The following is a 19,124-nucleotide window of genomic DNA, read 5'->3' as shown; positions in this document are numbered from 1 at the left end:
CTGTGTTTGACCCTGACCTTAGCCCTGACCTTGTCGAAGACAATGGAATGCTGTGTGCTCTCTATGTGGACTTTGAAGATTTAGCTGTTCATGTTGCTAATGGTCAAGCATTCTCAGGCATAACGATCAACAGCAAGAAAGTTCTAAAGGATCAAGCGAGGGTAACGGTGGATAGGATTCTTCATGGTCAAGGTGGTACACCAGTGCCCAACCCCACTGATGAGGTTCAATTACTGGAAGGACATTTCATTTTGTGGCCAAAGAGATTTGTTGGAAAGCCATTAACAAAGAAGGCGATAGCAACGAAGGCAACAAAGGGCGTATCATCAGATCTTGTACTCCTGCCTCTTCTTAGTGACATTGTGGTTATGTATTCTAGTTTCATCGTTCTTTATTCCACTGTAGCAAACATGGAGAAGCCCCTTACTTTCAAGATGCCACCGGGGATTGTGGGTTCAGATGTAACATACAACTTCACCATTAACAAAAAAGATCTCGTTCAGTTCCTCAACTTTGAGGAGTTGGATATAGTCTTCATGCAACTGACTATTTTGTAAGTTACAATATCATTTTCTTATTTCATGTTATACTTATGCATGTCCTAATGTTTCTTATTTGAAGAACAAGCACTTTACTCAAATCCGTCTGGTGGAAGGACTTGAAGGAACATATCGTATGTGTCGCCAAAGGGTGTAGAAAATAGTCAATATTGTGAAAGTGAGGTTGATCTACATGATGACCACAATAAATCAGACGAGAAAACAAATATATTTTGCACTTTACATGAAAGGATAAGTATATTATTGTATTTGAGATACACAAGTTGTATACATAGGATTATAATTAATATGGTTTGTATTTTGCAGTTATCATTGGACCCTAATTGTTTGTTCCCCTTTTGATAACAAAGTCTATTGGTTTGATTCCCTCTGTGGAAGTCCAACCAAAAAAACCAGAGATATCATCGACACGTTAGTTTATGTTTATATATTTATTACATGTAAAGTTTATAAAAACGTGCTCTAATATCATTTTTTTATTGTTGATAGGGCTTTTCATAGTTTTAATGTTGTGGCCAAGTAGCAAAATAGGCAACTATCAACATGGATTCTCCCACAAGTATGTTGTTTTGAGCTAAATATATGCTTATAAATCTTTTCAATAATCAAAGTTAATATTTATAATCAAAGTCTAATATTCAATTTTATATTTTATTTTATTAGTACTGTTATCAACCAAGAAATGTTGAATGCAAATATTATGTCATCTGCTATATGAATAACATCAAAGAGATAGGGGTGATTGAGAAATTAAATGAGGTAAATATAGGTTACATGCATTCTTCAATTCTTTTCACATTTTTGATCAAGTTGACTAATGACTATATTATTTTTGATTTGCAGGCATTCCAAAATGCTGCGTCATATGGCAAGGAGGAAATCAACTTGGTGAGAGATACTTTTTCAACAACATTGTTACAAAATTTTGAAAATGTGAAATAGTTAGGTCATTCCTCACAAAGTTCATTGTTAGACTATTAACCAGTTGATTATTTGTTGATATATTACGTGATTCAATAAGAATTGGATGTTAGTGTTCATATGGTCATCTTGAAATTGGTCTGCATATTTTGCTCTGCTACTGATTTAGGTCTGTAAACTGCAGGGAGGAAGTAAAAGAAATTCATGCAGTATTTAAAAAAAAAAAATTTCACAGTGATTATTTGTATAATCGCTATTAAAATCATTTATCATGGCGGTCTGGTATAAGACCGCCATGGAATTTCCATGGCAGTTTTATGCAAAATCACTGTGGAAAGTCAATTTTTCATGACGGTTCATATTCGCCGTGTTTTATTCTCCTTCAACATTGACAGTATCCACTTCACTTCCAAAATCACCATGGAAAACCTTAAATAACTATCGTGAAAATCCTTTTTTCTAGCAGTGCCTCGGGATGAAGGAATAAAAGTATATGTGCATGTGGCAAACCTTTTTTTTTGAAATTCAATTGTATATATCTCTGCACAAGTAGACAGAATCTGTTTAATGAATACATGAAATTGCAGGGTAACTTGAAATAAAGTTTTAAATATAAGAAATTAAGTACTTTGCTACATGAGTTACTTGCTCGAATATGTCCGAAAATCTTATGTTTCTTCAAACTTTTCATTAGGTATTAAAGCTTCATCTTAAAAACTCTACACAATATGTTTGGCCTATTAGATGGCTTTAAGTTCTTGCTTTCACAAAACCTAGTAATCTTTGGCCATGCTGGATTATAAGTGAATGTGAGAAATATATTAGGTTAACCAACAGACCTAGATTGCTATGGCATCTTGGTAGTTTCTAATCACATATCTTGCACTACTTGTGAAAGAAGAAGGGAGAATTATTCTCCTTCCAATTGAAGCAACATTTCTTTCCCCATTTAATACTGCATCAAATATCCCTTGATAGAGGTCAATCCCAAGTTCTTTTTGGTAAGTGTTAATCCACAATAGCCTTTGTTAAAGCAACCTCCTAGCATGTAATATTGATGAAACTTCATCTTGACATTCCATCAACCTATAATTAAAAAAATTCTCACATGCTTAGTCATTTTTTTACTTTGGTGTTAGTCAAAGTATAATCTTACGCTCAACATCATCTCCGTACCCATCCTCATCAAATGGGAATAGAATCAGGTACTGTAAGGGTAAATATGATGCATTTGAGGAGTTCCTGAATGTTCATAGACAATGACATCCCTTATTATGAACGTCATGTCAATATCTCAAGCAATTAATGCTACAATCTTTGAAACAGAAGGCATGTTATGTGTTATACCATCACATTGTCTTGTGCCTAGAAGACACAACTTTAGTGGTATGGAATAATATTCATTAACCATCAATGATGCATGACGATATTGTTGAACAAGTGGATTGAATTTATCCAACTCGTCTTTTATCTTGTTAACAATTAACGGGTTGATGGATAACTCCTTTTGGTGCTTACTGCACAAAAATTAAAGTGTAACAGGAGAAATTACCATAATAAGGTTATTGGTTAAATAAAATCCAATAGAAGATACTACTACATAATAAACAAAGCTTACTGCAACAATCCTATTAGAGACTTCATTCTCTATGTCATATATATACTGTTGTGAGTCAACAGGTTGTGATCCCTCTGAAAAAAATAAATTTCCAATATTATGGTAATTTACTCTTGACATAATGAATGAGTATGGTCCACTCCCATTGTTCTTGGAATGGTCAATCTTACCCCATTGATGTGAATGAGAACATATTATTGTTTTGCCTAATGTTGTGGTGGAAGTTACGTGAATCATTGTGTCCTTATAAAAAAAAAAAAAATTCCCAAATTAAGTAGAGGAGCTGTCATGTGGGGCAGCACAACTTTCCCTGTAAAGTAAGCCAGAGATAATATTTCAATTTTGCATCCGATCTCTGACACTCTGTTTTCTCTTATTATACCAAAATTAAGCTCCACAAAATTGTCATATATATATATATATATTGGATCACCTTCATCTAGATATGCTGTAACACAAAACTTGAAATTAATATAATTATGATTGTCTTCGTTAAGGTGATTTTAATGACTACAATGACATTTTAGTTATACCTATTGTTTGATTGAAACATCCATTGCTTATTGCTATCTCTATCATTAATACTGGCCAGTAGAGAAATTATATTCTGGTTCTTTCCCAGCATCATTCACTAACATGAAGAAATAGGGTTAATAATTTAAAGATGACAATGAATTTTTTTTTAAGTAGTAGTGCCTGGAGAAAGAAATCCCATGTTAATACCTTTATCACCATCCATATCAAATGCATTGATCCCACTCACATCACTGTCCGGCCCTTCAAAGTTGAACTCCATGACCCTGTAATCAATTCCTCGATATTGTTCTTCACGAAACAGGTATCAATAATGATAGTTGATATTAACAAATTATTTTCGGTACGTGAATCCGAAACTGTTTAATCCTATTATAATCGTCGATAAGAAATTATTGTAGCAAACAAAGATGTACTTGAAATTTAGTTATCTTTAAATGGTTGAATAAAACAAATAACCTATATGTCCACTGTAACATGCTAAAACAATAATGACAATAACGAATATAAAAAAAATATTAATTAAGATTATATTTTATTATTTAAAAAAATCCACAAAAATCACTTCAAACAAAAGATACAAACAATTATTAATACTAACTACTCCTCTAGTCCTTAATATAGGACATAATTATTGAGTTAATTTTAGTCCTAAATATAAGACCTATTTATAATATTTATCAATTTTTTCTAAATTACCTCTATGGATACTACCTAAACCATAATCAAGTAGAAGAGAAAGAAAGAATATTAAGGAAGATGATTATGGTGTTTTAAGATAAACATGTCATTTTTTTAATTAATTAACTTACCTAACTTCTTTAATCTAATCAAATTAGTTTAATAGATCTTATATTAAGGATCAGAGGAGTAATAATTAATACTAACAATTATTAATACAAAGGCGGGTGGGTTTTTTCTTTTTAAATAATAAAATATTAATTTAATTAATATTTTTTTAATTAACTACTAGTCTTTTTATATATATATTATTTTTTTAAGTATGTTACATCGACATATTATATGCATATAGCGGGGACATATACAAATCATAGTCATAATTAAAATAAGACTAAATTTCTATGTGCATACTTCAATGTTAGCTCCAACTAAATATAGAATAAAAATATTTGTCAGATATTATGTTTGATAATATGTGCCATATTCCGTAAACAGAAATAATATTTTGAGATTTTACTACGTCATATAATTAAACTAATAAGAATTTACTACAGCAACCTTGAGTATGACTAACTATTCAATATTGGATTCTATTTATTTAACTTCTACTAATTGAGGACATATATAAATAATAGTCAGCATTAAGATAAGTCAAAAATTTTATTTACATGCTTCAACGTTAGCTCCAACTAAATGCAGAATAATAATATTTTTGAGATATTTTGTTTTAAAATATTTTAAGATATTCCGTAAATAGAAATAATATTTTGAGATATTACTGCATCATATAATTTGTAACACCTCCATTATTATCCCATTATTAATCAATTAGAACCATTATGATGCATTTCCTAACATTTTCAAGTGAAAATTTTCAATGCTAAAAACTTTTTCTTTTTATTCTGTTCGTACATTGTTCATCCGAATTTGGGCTAACTTTAACAATTTATAACTAATTCTAGAAAACTCAAAATAAGGCGGTTCTAATTTTCACGTGAAGCTTGGTAAGAGTTCTTTAAACGAAAAATATTCATTGTGACTCAATTTCATCTAGAACAGTACCCAAAAATTCAACAAAATGCACTGTTCATATGGTTAATTTTCGAATTTTTAGTATTTTAGCCTAACTTTGGAAGGGTATAACTATTAGCACACAATTCCAAATTTGATTATTTACTACTTGATTTAAAGCTAAAAATAAGATCTAACTGCTTATAAAATCTTAGATCCATATTCCATCATTTGCTTATTATTTTATGTATCACAATTTTGTCCCTGATTTAGGCATTTTTATACCTTAATCTCATTTTTCTTGAAATTATTTCCCTTTTTTCCTTTTTCCTTATCCTTTTGACATTGCACCATTCTATATTTCATCATTAGAGCATGTCATAACAATACAATTTATATTATATTATCATCCATAATTCATTACAACTTAACATAAAGTTCATTAAAACATTACATAACATAACATAGTGATATAGTTTCCATAATGCTCTTTATCCCAATACCAACTGCAACATCCCAAATTTTGGCTCATAGATACAAGTAATAGCACAAGGAAAGGATGATTACTAAGTCCAATGCAACGAAAGTCCCGGAGATTCCTTGGAAGGAAAAAGAGGTTTTCCAAGGGCAAATGTGTAAAACAATAGTGTTGGGAACTAAAGAATGACGAACTAGAAATAACTAAGGGCCAGAGGTTATACCAGAAACTTGCAAGAGATGGTCCCAAAGGTTAAGCCTAAGGAGGGACTAAATTGCAAAGAAAAGATTCCTAGGCCAAGTAGGGACCTAATTGTAAATAATAAAAGTTCTTGTCAGCCAATGCTTAGAGTTAGCAACAAGGGCCCAAATGACTTAGAAAAATTCCAGAAAAATGGGAATAGGATCCCAGAGCCGATATAAGGCTAGAAATGACAGAAATACCCTCAAGTTATTCCAGGGTTTTGGCCAATTTGAGATAGTAGCTTAAATTGAATTATTTAAGCTATGAGACGGTCTCAAATAATCAGGAAACACTGGGGAACAGTAGTTGAGGAATTTACACAGATTGTAAAATTAATTCCGTCCCCAGAAACTAACAAGGTTGGCTTTAATTAAATTTAAAGCCTATTTATACCCTATCCGGGGAAAGTCAAAATTGCTATCTAGAGTTTGACTTGTGACTCGAGAAAAATTAGAGGCATTTCCTGTGATGAAAGGGAAAAAATGAAACCCAGAGACAGATCAACGGAGTTACGAGCCGATAGAAAGAATTCAGAGAAGGTAACCCTGATTAAATATTATTTAATAATATTTCTCGGAAAAGGAGAAAGAAAATATCGAAAGGCAATCATGACGGTGCTGAGTCAGCATGCTGAGTCACCAAATGCAATTATGACACCTACGAGTCATCACGCTGAGTCAGCAGAAGATATTTATGGACAGCATAAAAATCAGAACACAGTACGAGTATATTTTAGACAGTCATTTGTCTACTCGTTATAGTGAAATCTCTACTGCGTGACTCAATAAGGTTAAATAGCCTATCAGTATTTTTTATCTATGTTCCTCTAAGATGGCACCATATATGTACTTAATTAAGATGAGAAAATGGTGTCAGAACATGTTCCAGTGGTACCGGGTAAGTCAAGACTAAAAAAAAAAGAAGTACCCTATATGGTGCAGCATGGCAAAATAGGTAGAGGAATGCCTAAGGACTATATTTTACACGAATTTTATATTAATTTCTTCCCTATTTTGATGCCAAAATGATGAAGGAATATGGAAGATACATTGGCAATGCTCAGAAACCTAGAAGGGAGCCGGATCGACAATGTCAGATCCCTTAAGGGTCAAAATGGTAAATTTATGAAAAATTCTCAAAAATTCCCTAAAAATAGAAAAAGGGTAAATTAGGGGTTTTTGAGTCATATATGATGTTTTGGGAGTGAAAATAACCCAAAATAAATTATTGCGACATTTCTCAAAAAATAGCGATTTTTGAAGAAAATAGTAAAAATTGAGAAAATATAATTATTTTAACTATATAAGGGCCTCAATAATTCAAGAAAAAATATGGGTAAGTTCCTTGGGAATATATTTAAATTTCTAAAATTGTTTCCAAGCATTAGAAATGAAGGAAATAATTTATGGAGAATTTACTTCTGAAATTATATCGGTAAAAGCCCGATTTCGGAGAAAATGTGAAATAAATAGTTAGAGGTTATGAAAAATCCCCAAACTTTACAGATCATACTATTATATTAAATTTGGATTTTTCATTGAAATAAATGGATTTTTGGAGGCCCCGAGCTATTTTTCCTAATAAAAGGCTAAAACGAGAAAATCGAGTGAAGGATTACGGTTGGGATTGAACTAGATTAATCCCATTGCTTCGTAACCAGATTTGGGACACTTAGTTAGCCCAAAGAATCAGAGGATTTCGTGCTCCCTAAGCCCATGCACATGGTCAAGTTGGTTGGATAAGGTTTAATCATGACTTTGCACAATATCTCAAGTAAGCTTGTGAAATAAGCTTGCATATGTGGTTGATTGTTTCCCTTCCACTTGGTCCGAAATTTTGAAGATATTTTGGGCAGGAAAATGCTGATTAATAGGAGAGAGAGAAGGCAGCACATGTGGCAAATTTCTTGGAGAAGAAACAAAGATCAATGGCTAGGATTGACGGCCAGGATTTGTTCTAGCTTTCTATAAATACCCCTCCCCACCCCTCTATTTCATCCAAGCACTTTGAACCCATGGGGAAGCTCTTGAAAAATAGTTTCTAGAGAGAGAAAGAAGAGGGAGAAAGAAAGGTCAAGTGATCCCAAGCAAGATCAAGCTCTAAAACAAGGTACGAGTGCCATTTTTGATGTAGTTTCTACCTTCCTTGTTATTTTTGAGCTGGTGGTTGGTTTGATTGGATTTTTGATGATTGAAATCCTATGGGGAGGTACTGCACGAAATGTATTGGAATAGGAGAAGATGATATGGATGTTAGAAGCATGTTTAAAGGCTTGGGAACGACAAGAATCAAGTGGTTCTGTGTTGATTTTGAAAAAAGTCCAACTTTCCCTTATTTTGTGATTATGTTCGGCCTTGACTATTCTGAATAGCTAGAATTGGATTTTGATTGTTTTGAGTTTGGAAATAGATTATACATACAAAATTATATGGGGATAGTATGTGAAAATAATTTTTAGGAAGGTTGGAATTGAAACTCAAAAGTTAGAGTTCAACTATGTTCAAGAAAGAATCAAGTAGAGATAAGTTGATGACTTGATTCTAATAATTGTTTTGCATCATGTATTGATGTGTTTAGGACCTTGGAACGTCCAAGACGATTTTTAATGGTGTTGATTGAAAATCCATAGGGTTGGAAAGACAAGGGAATCAAAGGAAAAACACGTGGAAAGCTATGTTACAAGGTAGTGAACTTACCTATATTGTGTGCTTGATATGTATGCTTGCATGATGTGGTTGTGTTGCCATGATGTGACTAAGCTATGATGAAATGTTTGTAAAGTTATGTTTTCAAGTTCATGTTATATTTTGCCTTGGCAATATGTTATGAAAGCATAAAACGCTTTAACTTACTTTCCATGGCATTCATGTGTTAATGTTATAACATGTCATGCATGTGCATTATATCTTGCGTGCTTATGGGTAACGTTTGCTACTGAGATTCTCCCGAATCTCACCCCTCCCTAACCAACTATTTAGGTCAATCAATGGTGGACAATAATGGCATGAAAGGCAAGGAGAAGAAAGTAGAGAATTATTGACGTTAATGAATGATGTTATTATTCAATGTGTAATTCTCCTAATATGTAATTTATGTTATGAATACCAATAATGTCATGTATTTAATTACAATGTTTATGGGAGGAATAGAAATGTATCAGGATGATTGGGAAAGTGTAAACCCAATTTATGTATGCTAAAGAAATAGAAAGAATTAAAGTAAAAAGAGGTTAAGGGATAAAACGTAGGTCATGGAGCAGTGAGTTTGTAGCTCCAGTTTTACCTATCAAATGAACGAGTTCAGCCATAAAATTTGACAGATTCATAGTATACATCCCAAGCTTTAAAAGGAGAGGTAGATCTCCTCAATCGGATGTGTACACAAGGAGATATAATTTTTATGGAATTAGTTATGATTTTTCAAAATTGGACCTGAAATCTGAATTTGAACAGTGAATAGTAACCCGAGTAATTATGTTGAAATGTTAAATCCACGGGCTTATGTCATGATCTGCTTGAACCATAACACTTACTAATATGCACTTTGAGGGGTTAAAGGTAGGATGTTTCATTTTGGTATCAAAGCAAAGGTTCTAGCAATTGTTTAAACAGAACGGAGGCTCTGGTAAAGGTTTTGATAACAATATAAGTAGAGTATTGGTTCAAGCAAAGCCCAGTATGAGTGAAATCCTTATCTAGGAAAGTAATGGGTTACCAAGATTGGTCCAACTAAGGTTATGAAACTGAGGTGACTTTTCTATTGGAAATGGATATAGAGGAGGAGTAAGGAATGACAGAAAATAACCTAAGAGATAGGTAGTCACTGTTAAGAGACTCCCCCTCAGGAAAAGAATAGTTGAGCTGAGAAAGCTTGACTGGGATATGAGTCAAAGTCAAAAGACTCTCCCAGAGGGTAGTGGCTAAGAGTACAATGAACCAGTTAGGGGTATGAGTCAGTGCCCCAATAAGAGAACCAAATGGCAACCTAAATCCTAAGTAATCGATGTAACCTCGATAGAGGCAAGGTAACAGGACAAGCTGCTTGAGGTTTGTTTAAATCCCTGAATAGAGGTAAAAATCTCTAAGGGATAGTAAACCAAGAGGGACAGAGATTAGATGATAATGAATGAAGAGTCAATGATGACCTTGGTGTCTAACCTAGATACCATACAATAAGGTGATTAAATGTTCGCTGTGTGATGTGATGATAGTATGGTGATCAATACCTGACCAAAAGAATAATTGGTCAAGAGGTAAAGAAAGTTAGAAAGAATAAAGTCAAGCACAATCCCTCTTGAGGATAGATTTGAACAGAAATAGATGAGAATGTAAAAGTTGATGGTTGTACTGGGAACTGATTTATAGAGAGAGATGAGTAAGTTCCCGAGGATGCTTAAAGCCAAATGATGCGTAGATACTTGATAACGTTGGGGACTAAATAGTATTCTTTTGTGTCCCTAAGGCATCTATGAAAAGTGCGACTATAGCACTCAAGCCAGTAGGGAATCTAAGATATGAGATCCCTACAGGTGAATGCCACTGTCAAGATGATTGAATAGGTTAGGTTGAGAGGCTCCCTTAATAGGGATTTGGCATGTAAGAATGTGCCAGGATGGAGTTTAAATAACAAGCAGGTCTTGGCCATAGAATATCTCTCAAATTGGGAGGTGGTTTTCTGACGCAGAGTTGACGCTCCTCTGCCAAGAGCAAGCTGTCTTCTAAAGAGAAGAAAGGGGAATTGTTATGATGGGGTTGACAATATTATGAAGGTGACAGTGCATCCTCCCGAAGCGGTAGAGTTGACATTGTACCTATGAAAGTGTTATGTCCTCCATCAAGACCGGGAAAGTGGTTGAGGTGATGTGCTCTGGTGTGAGCAATATGTCCTCCTACAGGAAAGAGTAATAACGACCAGCGTAAGGCTCGTAGAGTTAACCTTACCCCAATGAGAGTGAAGTTGGCCAAGAGTGATGAAAGGATAGAATATCCGAGGATATGATGAAAATAATTTTATAAGACCTCTCCCTACAAGATGAGAAAGGGAATCATAAGGCATGGCAGACTATCATGGATATAATGATAAGCCTAGAAGGCCATAGAGGTGAACAAATAGCCTAGAGAATTACAGGGGCCAAATGACAGGAAAATGGCCTGAGGTAGCCAAAAGTTAAGGAAAAAGGAAACGCAGGAAGGATGAATGATTCCAAAGTTGACGGAAAGGATTGAGTAAGGCCTAAGAAGGCAATATGGGTGTCTGTGATCAGTTTTGGGGAATAATCGATCAAGTTACCAATTGAGGATATAGGTGACTTATTCCTTAACTCAGCCCACTGGTCTAAAGGCTCCTAAAGAGTGGAACGTGGCTCGGGTAGAATATGAAAGAATCCAAGGTCACAGTGGATCCTGAAGAGGCTTATGATAGAGCGCAATAGCTCCCAAGGTCGCAGTAGACCAAGCCTAAGGGAATGTTGCCGAGCCATAAGGGCAGTATCACTTTGGGGCACGAGAATGAGATAACCAGGGATAAGTTTAAGATGGGGAAACCTCCTCAGGTTGGTTACTTAGTATAGAGAGAGTACCCTTGACTTTTCCCACAGACACTGTTATTGTTAATTAGACTAAGCTCAATTCTATTCTAGTCAACAAAGGAAGGTGAGGAAAGTAATAATTAAGGGAACCACAGGATGTAAGTCTTGAAGGTTATGCATTCAGGCAAGCTATGTGCGAAATCATAATGTAAAAGAAAGGGAATAGGCCCCTAAGATAAAGTATGAAAGGGTCTAAAATATGAAGATAAGGGAATTACCTAGAGAAGATATGATAAGGGAAAATCAGAGAGCCATAATATGATGAGACACTTTAAGAAAAGGTATGATGTTAAGGCATAACGTTGAATATGTGTGCCTAAAGAATGAAAGACATGTGTAAGAACACGAAAAGCATTCGTGTTAATGCCCAAGGGCATAAGAACTTATGAGATTAAGTGAAAGTTTATGAGATTGAAGTATAAAACCTAAGGCTAAAGCCTGGCCAAGAAAGCAAAAAGCAGAATCTGCAAGCCGATAATGAGAGCCAAAGAGCATTCTCCCTAAGAAACCTCCTAGGAAAAGCAAAGGTTGAGGTTTAATCTTGAAATTTTGAGGACGAAATTTTTATAAGAGGGGGAGAAATGTAACATCCCAAATTTTGGCTCATAGATACAAGTAATAGCACAAGGAAAGGATGATTACTAAGTCCAATACAACGAAAGTCCCGGAGATTCCTTGGATGGAAAAAGAGGTTTTCCAAGGGCAAATGTGTAAAACAATAGTGTTCAGAAACTAAAGAATGACGAACTAGAAATAACTAAAGGCCAGAGGTTATACCAGAAACTTGCAAGAGATGGTCCCGAAAGTTAAGCCTAAGGAGGGACCAAATTGCAAAGAAAAGATTCCTAGGCCAAGTAGGGACCTAATTGTAAATAATAAAAGTTCTTGTCAGCCAATGCTCAGAGTTAGCAAAAAGGGCCCAAATGACTTAGAAAAATTCCAGAAAAATGGGAATAGGATCCCAGAGCCGATATAAGGCTAGAAATGACAGAAATACCCTGAATTATTCCAGGGTTTTGGGTAATTTGAGATAGTAGCTTAAATTGAATTATTTAAGCTATGAGACGGCCTCAAATAATCAGGAAAAACTGGGGAACAGTAGTTGAGGAATTTACACAGATTGTAAAATTAATTCCGTCCTCAGAAACTAACAAGATTAGCTTTAATTAAATTTAAAGCCTATTTATACCGTATCCGGGGAAAGTCAAAATTGCTATATAGAGTTTGACTTGTGACCCGAGAAAAATTAGAGAAATTTCCTGTGATGAAAGGGAAAGAATGAAACCCAGAGACAGATCAACAGAGTTACGAGCCGATAGAAAGAATTCAGAGAAGGTAACCCTGATTAAGTATTATTTAATAATATTTTTGGGAAAAGGAGAAAGAAAATATCTAAGGACAATCATGACGGTGCTGAGTCAGCATGCTGAGTCACCAAATGCAATCATGACACCACTGAGTCAGCATGCTGAGTCACCAAATGCAATCATGACACCTACGAGTCATCACGCTGAGTCAGCAGAAGATATTTATAAATAGCATAAAAATTAGAATGCAGTACGAGTATATTTTAGACAATCCTTTGTCTACTCGTTATAGTGAAATCTCTACTGCGTGACTCATTAAGGTTAAATAGCCTATCAGTAGAGCTAATTAATTTTATCTATGCTCCTCTAAGATGGCGCCACATATGTAATTAATTAAGATGAGAAAATGGTGCCAGAACATGTCCCAGTAGTACCGGGTAAGTCAGGACTAAAAAAAAAAGTACCCTATATGGTGCAGCATGACAAAATAGGTAGAGGAATGCCTAAGGACTATATTTTACACGAATTTTATATTAATTTCTTCCCTATTTTGATGCCAAAATGATGAAGGAATATGGAAGATACATTGGCAATGCTCAGAAACCTAGAAGGGAGCCGGATCGACAATGTCAGATCCCTTAAGGGTCAAAATGGTAAATTTATGAAAAATTCTCAAAAATTCCCTAAAAATAGAAAAAGGATAAATTAGGGGTTTTTGAGTCATATATGATGTTTTGGAAGTGAAAATAACCCAAAATAAATTATTGCGACATTTCTAAAAAAATAGCGATTTTTGAAGAAAATAGTAAAAATTGAGAAAATAAAATTATTTTAATTATATAAAGGCCTCAATAATTCAAGAAAAAATATGGGTAAGTTCCTTGGGAATATATTTAAATTTATAAAATTGTTTCCAAGCATTAGAAATGAAGGAAATAATTTATGGAGAATTTACTTCTGAAATTCTATCGGTAAAAGCCCGATTTCGGAGAAAATGTGAAATAAATAGTTAGAGGTTATGAAAAATACCAAAAATTTCCAGATCATACTATTATATTAAATTTAGATTTTTCATGAAAACAAATGGACTTTTGGAGGCCTCGAGCTATTTTTCCTAATAAAAGCCTAAAACGAGAAAATCGGGTGAAGGATTACGGTTGGGATTGAACTAGATTAATCCTATTGCTTCCTAACCAGATTTGGGACACTTAGTTAGCCCAGATAATCAGAGGATTTAGTGCTCCCTAAGCGTATGCACATGGTCAAGTTGGTTGGATAAGGTTTAATCATGACTTTGCAAAATATCTCAAGTAAGCTTGTGAAATAAGCTTGCATATGTGGCTGATTGTTTCCCTTCCACTTGGTTCGAAATTTTGAAGATATTTTGGGCAGGAAAATGCTGATTAATAAGAGAGATAGAAGGCAGCACATGTGGCAAATTTCTTGGAGAAGAAACAAAGATCAATGGCTAGGATTGACGGCCAGGATTTGTTCTAGCTTTCTATAAATACCCCTCCCCACCCCTCCATTTCGTCCAAGCACCTTGAACCCATGGGGAAGCTCTTGAAAAATGGTTTTTAGAGAGATAAAGAAGAGGAAGAAAGAAAGGCCAAGTGATCCCAAGCCAGATCAAGCTCTAAAACAAGGTACGAGTGCCGTTTTTGATGTAGTTTCTACCTCCCTTGTTATTTTTGAGCTGGTGGTTGGTTTGATTGGATTTTTGATGATTGAAATCCTATGGGGAGGTGCTGCACGAAGTGTATTGGAATAGGAGAAGATGATATGGATGTTAGAAGCATGTTTAAAGGCTTGGAAACGACAAGAATCACGTGGTTCTGTGTTGATTTTGAAAAAAGTCCAACTTTCCCTTATTTTGTGATTATGTTCGGCCTTGACTATTCTGAATATTAGGATTGGATTTTGATTTTTTTGAGCTTGGAAATGGATTCTACATACAAAATTATGTGGGGATAGTATGTGGAAATAATTTTTAGGAAGGTTGGAATTGAAACTCAAAAGTTAGAGTTCAACTATGTTCAAGAAAGAATCAAGTAGAGATAAGTTGATGACTTGATTCTAATAATTGTTTTGCATCATGTATTGATGTGTTTAGGACCTTGGAACATCCAAGACGATGTTTAATGGTGTTGACCGAAAATCCATAGGGTTGAAAGACAAGGGAATCAAAGGAAAAGCAAGTGGAAAGCTATGTTACAAGGTAGTGAACTTACCTATATTGTGTGCTTGATATGTATGCTTGCATGATGTGGTTGTGTTGCCATGATGTGACTAAGCTATGATGAAATGTTTGTAAAGTTATGTTTGCAAGTTCATGTTATGTTTTGCCTTGGCAATATGTTATGAAAGCATAAAATGCTTTAGCTTACTTTCCATGGCATTCATGTGTTAATGTTATAACATGTCATGCATATGCATTATATCTTGCATGCTTATGGGTAGTGTTTGCTACTGAGATTCTCTTGAATCTCACCCCTCCCTAACCAACTATTTGTGTCAATCAATGGTGGACAATAATGGCATGAAAGGCAAGGAGAACAAAGTGGAGAATTATTGACATTAATGAATGATGTTATTATTCAATGTGTAATTCTCCTATTATGTAATTTATGATATGAATACCAATAATGTCATGTATTTAATTACAATGTTTATGGGAGGAATAGAAATTTATGAGGATGATTGGAAAAATGTAAACCCAATTTATGTATGCTGAAGAAATAGAAAGAATTAAAGTAAAAAGAAGTTAAGAGATAAAACGTAAGTCATGGAGCAGTGAGTTTGTAGCTCCAGTTTGACCTATCAAATGAACGAGTTAAGTCATAAAATTGGGCAGATTCATAGTACACATCCCAAGCTTTAAAAGGAGAGGTAGATCTTTTAAAATTGGACCTGAAATCTGAATTTGATCAGTGAATAGTAACCCGAGTAATTATGTTGAAATTTTAAATCCACGGGCTTGTATCATGATTTGCTTGAACCATAATGCTTACTAATACGCACTCTGAGGGGTTAAAGGTAGTATGTTTCACCAACTCCTTGTCTTGATCCATCGATGAGCCACTCCTTATTTGAGACATAATTTAACATAGGAGGAATGGGTTTTCATAGAAATCTCAATAACAATTGAACTACAATTATTATGTAAACCAAGCAAGTTACAATGTGACATGTTATCACACCTTTAGGCAGAATCAAACCACATAAAATCATAGTTAATACCATGCTAGGAGAGGAACACCGACACTTCCACAATAACATAATATAATGCATTTGGCCAAAGCATAACCCAAAGCCATCCAATCAACCAAGATCGCAACACAATTCCTCAATCTAAGTAAACAATATAATCACATTAAACAAGCAAAATAAACAATCAAATTATAATTCAACGCTACCTTTTATCACTTGGAAATTTTATTCTCCTCAAGGGGTTATATTTCTCCTTGATTCCTCCTCACCAAACCTATTGAATCAAGCATAAATACAAGCTATATTAATAGCTAAATAACTTGAACAAAACCCTTTAATTTTAACCTAACATTCCCCCCCTTTTTTAATTTTTAACAAAATAGTTCCTCCTTTAGAATCAATGATCTCTTGGCTCAATCTTACACAACTTTTCATGAGGAATCCAAATATCCAATCAGTTTTCCAAAAATCAAACTCCTTCCCCATGAAATCATGTTGGCCGAATAGGGGTATACAACTTCTAAAAATTTCATTTTAGATTCCAATGATTTTATACACTTTCCTTTAGTATATCCCTACACAAAAATAACTTTTAAACTTATTAGAATCATTAAATTAAAGTGAAACAAACTCTTGCCTCATGAACTGTGGTTGGCCGAATTGAAGAGCATGGACTCTATGTTGATTTTCTTCCAAAAACCACTTTATACACCACTTAAACAAGCTTGTTTCATGTTGTATTTAAGGTTTCTATCCTTCCCTAATAGCCAAGTATGTCAACTGAGTTTGTGCAGTATTTTCCCTTAATTTTTCAAGCCAAAAACCCTAACTAACTAGCTTGAAACTTAGGGATAAGAAGGCTTAAGCATACCTTGATGTTTCCTTGATATAAACTGAATGATTCCTTGCTCAAAATCTCCTCAAATTCGGTCTCCCTTGGTCTGGACACAAAGTGGCAGCACCTCCCCCTCTTTTTCTAATTTTCCAACATTTTCTTGTATTTTAGGGAGGGTTATTTATAGACAAATTAACCATCCCTTCTCCCCTGATTTTGGATGCACAAAATGGCACAAAATGAGGTGAGTTGGCAGCCATCAAGTGCATCATAACTTCATATTTAACCAAGTGTCCAAACTCTAGATTTTTCCAAGCTTTATCCCTTAATTTTGCATTTTATTTGATTAAAAATAGTGCTGTCTAGAAGCTGCATGAAATTGGGGTTGAATTAGGCCTAATGTGGGCCCCAAAATTGGTTTAGGTTGGCTCATAAACCAAATCAAAATCCCAAACCATTCTGACAATTTATCAATTACTATTCACTAATAACATTCTATAATTTTTCTAGACCTCAAAAAATTTATTTTTCTTTATAATAATTCACCTTTTAATATAAGAATATGATCAAAAAATTTTCATTATTTTTTACCCCTTCTAGATATTTATTTTGAATTTTTTCTGATTAGGCCTCTATTAGTGTCACTGCAGGAAAATAAATTTCTGAAAATTAATTTCTAAACTTTCAAGGCCTAAAAATAATTTTATAAATTTAAAAAAATATTTAAATGATTTATCCATATTTTTTATGGAATTATTGAGGCCTCTAACTAATTAAAATAATTATTTTCCTCTAATTTTCTAATATTTTTCTAAAAAACCTCTGCTTAGGAGAAATTCTATAATAATTTATTTTCACAATAATTCTACCTTTTGGGCCTCAACTGAATTTTTAAAACCTGTAACTTATACTTTTACCATTTTCTAGGAATTTTCTAGAATTTTTCTGAAAATTTCCCATTTTGCCCTTCCTTAGGGGATAATTACAAAAATGCTAGCCCAAACTTTATCAGGGTTTCACATCAAAAGTTGTTTTGTCTCCTTATCTAGTTTCTACATTGGCCTTCATCCCAAGTTTTAATTCCCTATATCCATATGAAATTTCTCGAGATGTGACATAATTAAACTACTAGGAATTTACTACAACAACCTTGAGTATGACTAATTATTCAATAAATATAAACAACATATCTAAAGTGTATATTAAAGCAGGATGAAATGAAATTCTATATATAGCTATATTGGAGATATATTAGTGAACATTATATTCCACTGAACTATAAATAAATATGAAAATGACCAGACTCAAAGATGTTACTGTTGGAGCCATTTCTCAATAAAGTCTGCTTATTCCCATACTCACTAACAGGCATCAAGACCAAATCCTTACCAGCTGGAAGATTCATGTAATTAGGATATTAACAATTAAATATTGCCCAACTACATGAATAGTAATATGAAGCATAATGCACAACCTGTGTTCCTATTTTGATTCACTTTTTTCCTTGTCCGCCTTGGGATCACATCGTTATTTTCTAAGCCACGATTTCTTGCACTAAATAGGTTTCTTTTCCTTGTTAGAGGTTTTTTCATATGGTCAACATTTGTGTGAGTTGCATAAAATATAATCAATATGAACTGAAAAATTAGTGCATGTGTGAATTGGAACTTACTTGTGTACAAGTATCATTACTCACTGAACATGAAAAATCATTGAGCTTTAAGGTTGTTACTCTACCTCTTTCAAAACGATCAACCAAATTAGAGGTCAAATTAGATAGATCAGTAAAAGGATTTTGTGTTCAACCACCATTGCACTTTACTCCTCCATGTGCTTCGCTAATCACATCAGAAGCTTGAGCATAGTTATAAATTGTTTCTCCTCCTACCGATGGAAGGACAGAACTGCTACTACCTATAAGTGGTTGTACTGAATAAGAAATGGTAAAGTGAAAATCAACAGTAGGAAAAAAAAACATAAAATATTATGCAACTCATAAAGAAAATTTAATACCTATCATAAACTTCATAGAGTGACTTCTTGAGAGTTTAGGACATTGGGAAACCAGCCAGTCATTAGAAGTCTCGCCAACAGTTGCATCATTCTCTGCCATATGAGACTTTCAAATCCTAATACTCT

Source organism: Neltuma alba, unplaced genomic scaffold (assembly GCF_004799145.2).
Source record: "Neltuma alba isolate B1F8T4 unplaced genomic scaffold, ASM479914v2 tig00010684_pilon, whole genome shotgun sequence".
Lineage (NCBI taxonomy): Eukaryota > Viridiplantae > Streptophyta > Magnoliopsida > Fabales > Fabaceae > Neltuma > Neltuma alba.
Note: the sequence above shows the minus strand (reverse complement) of the source record.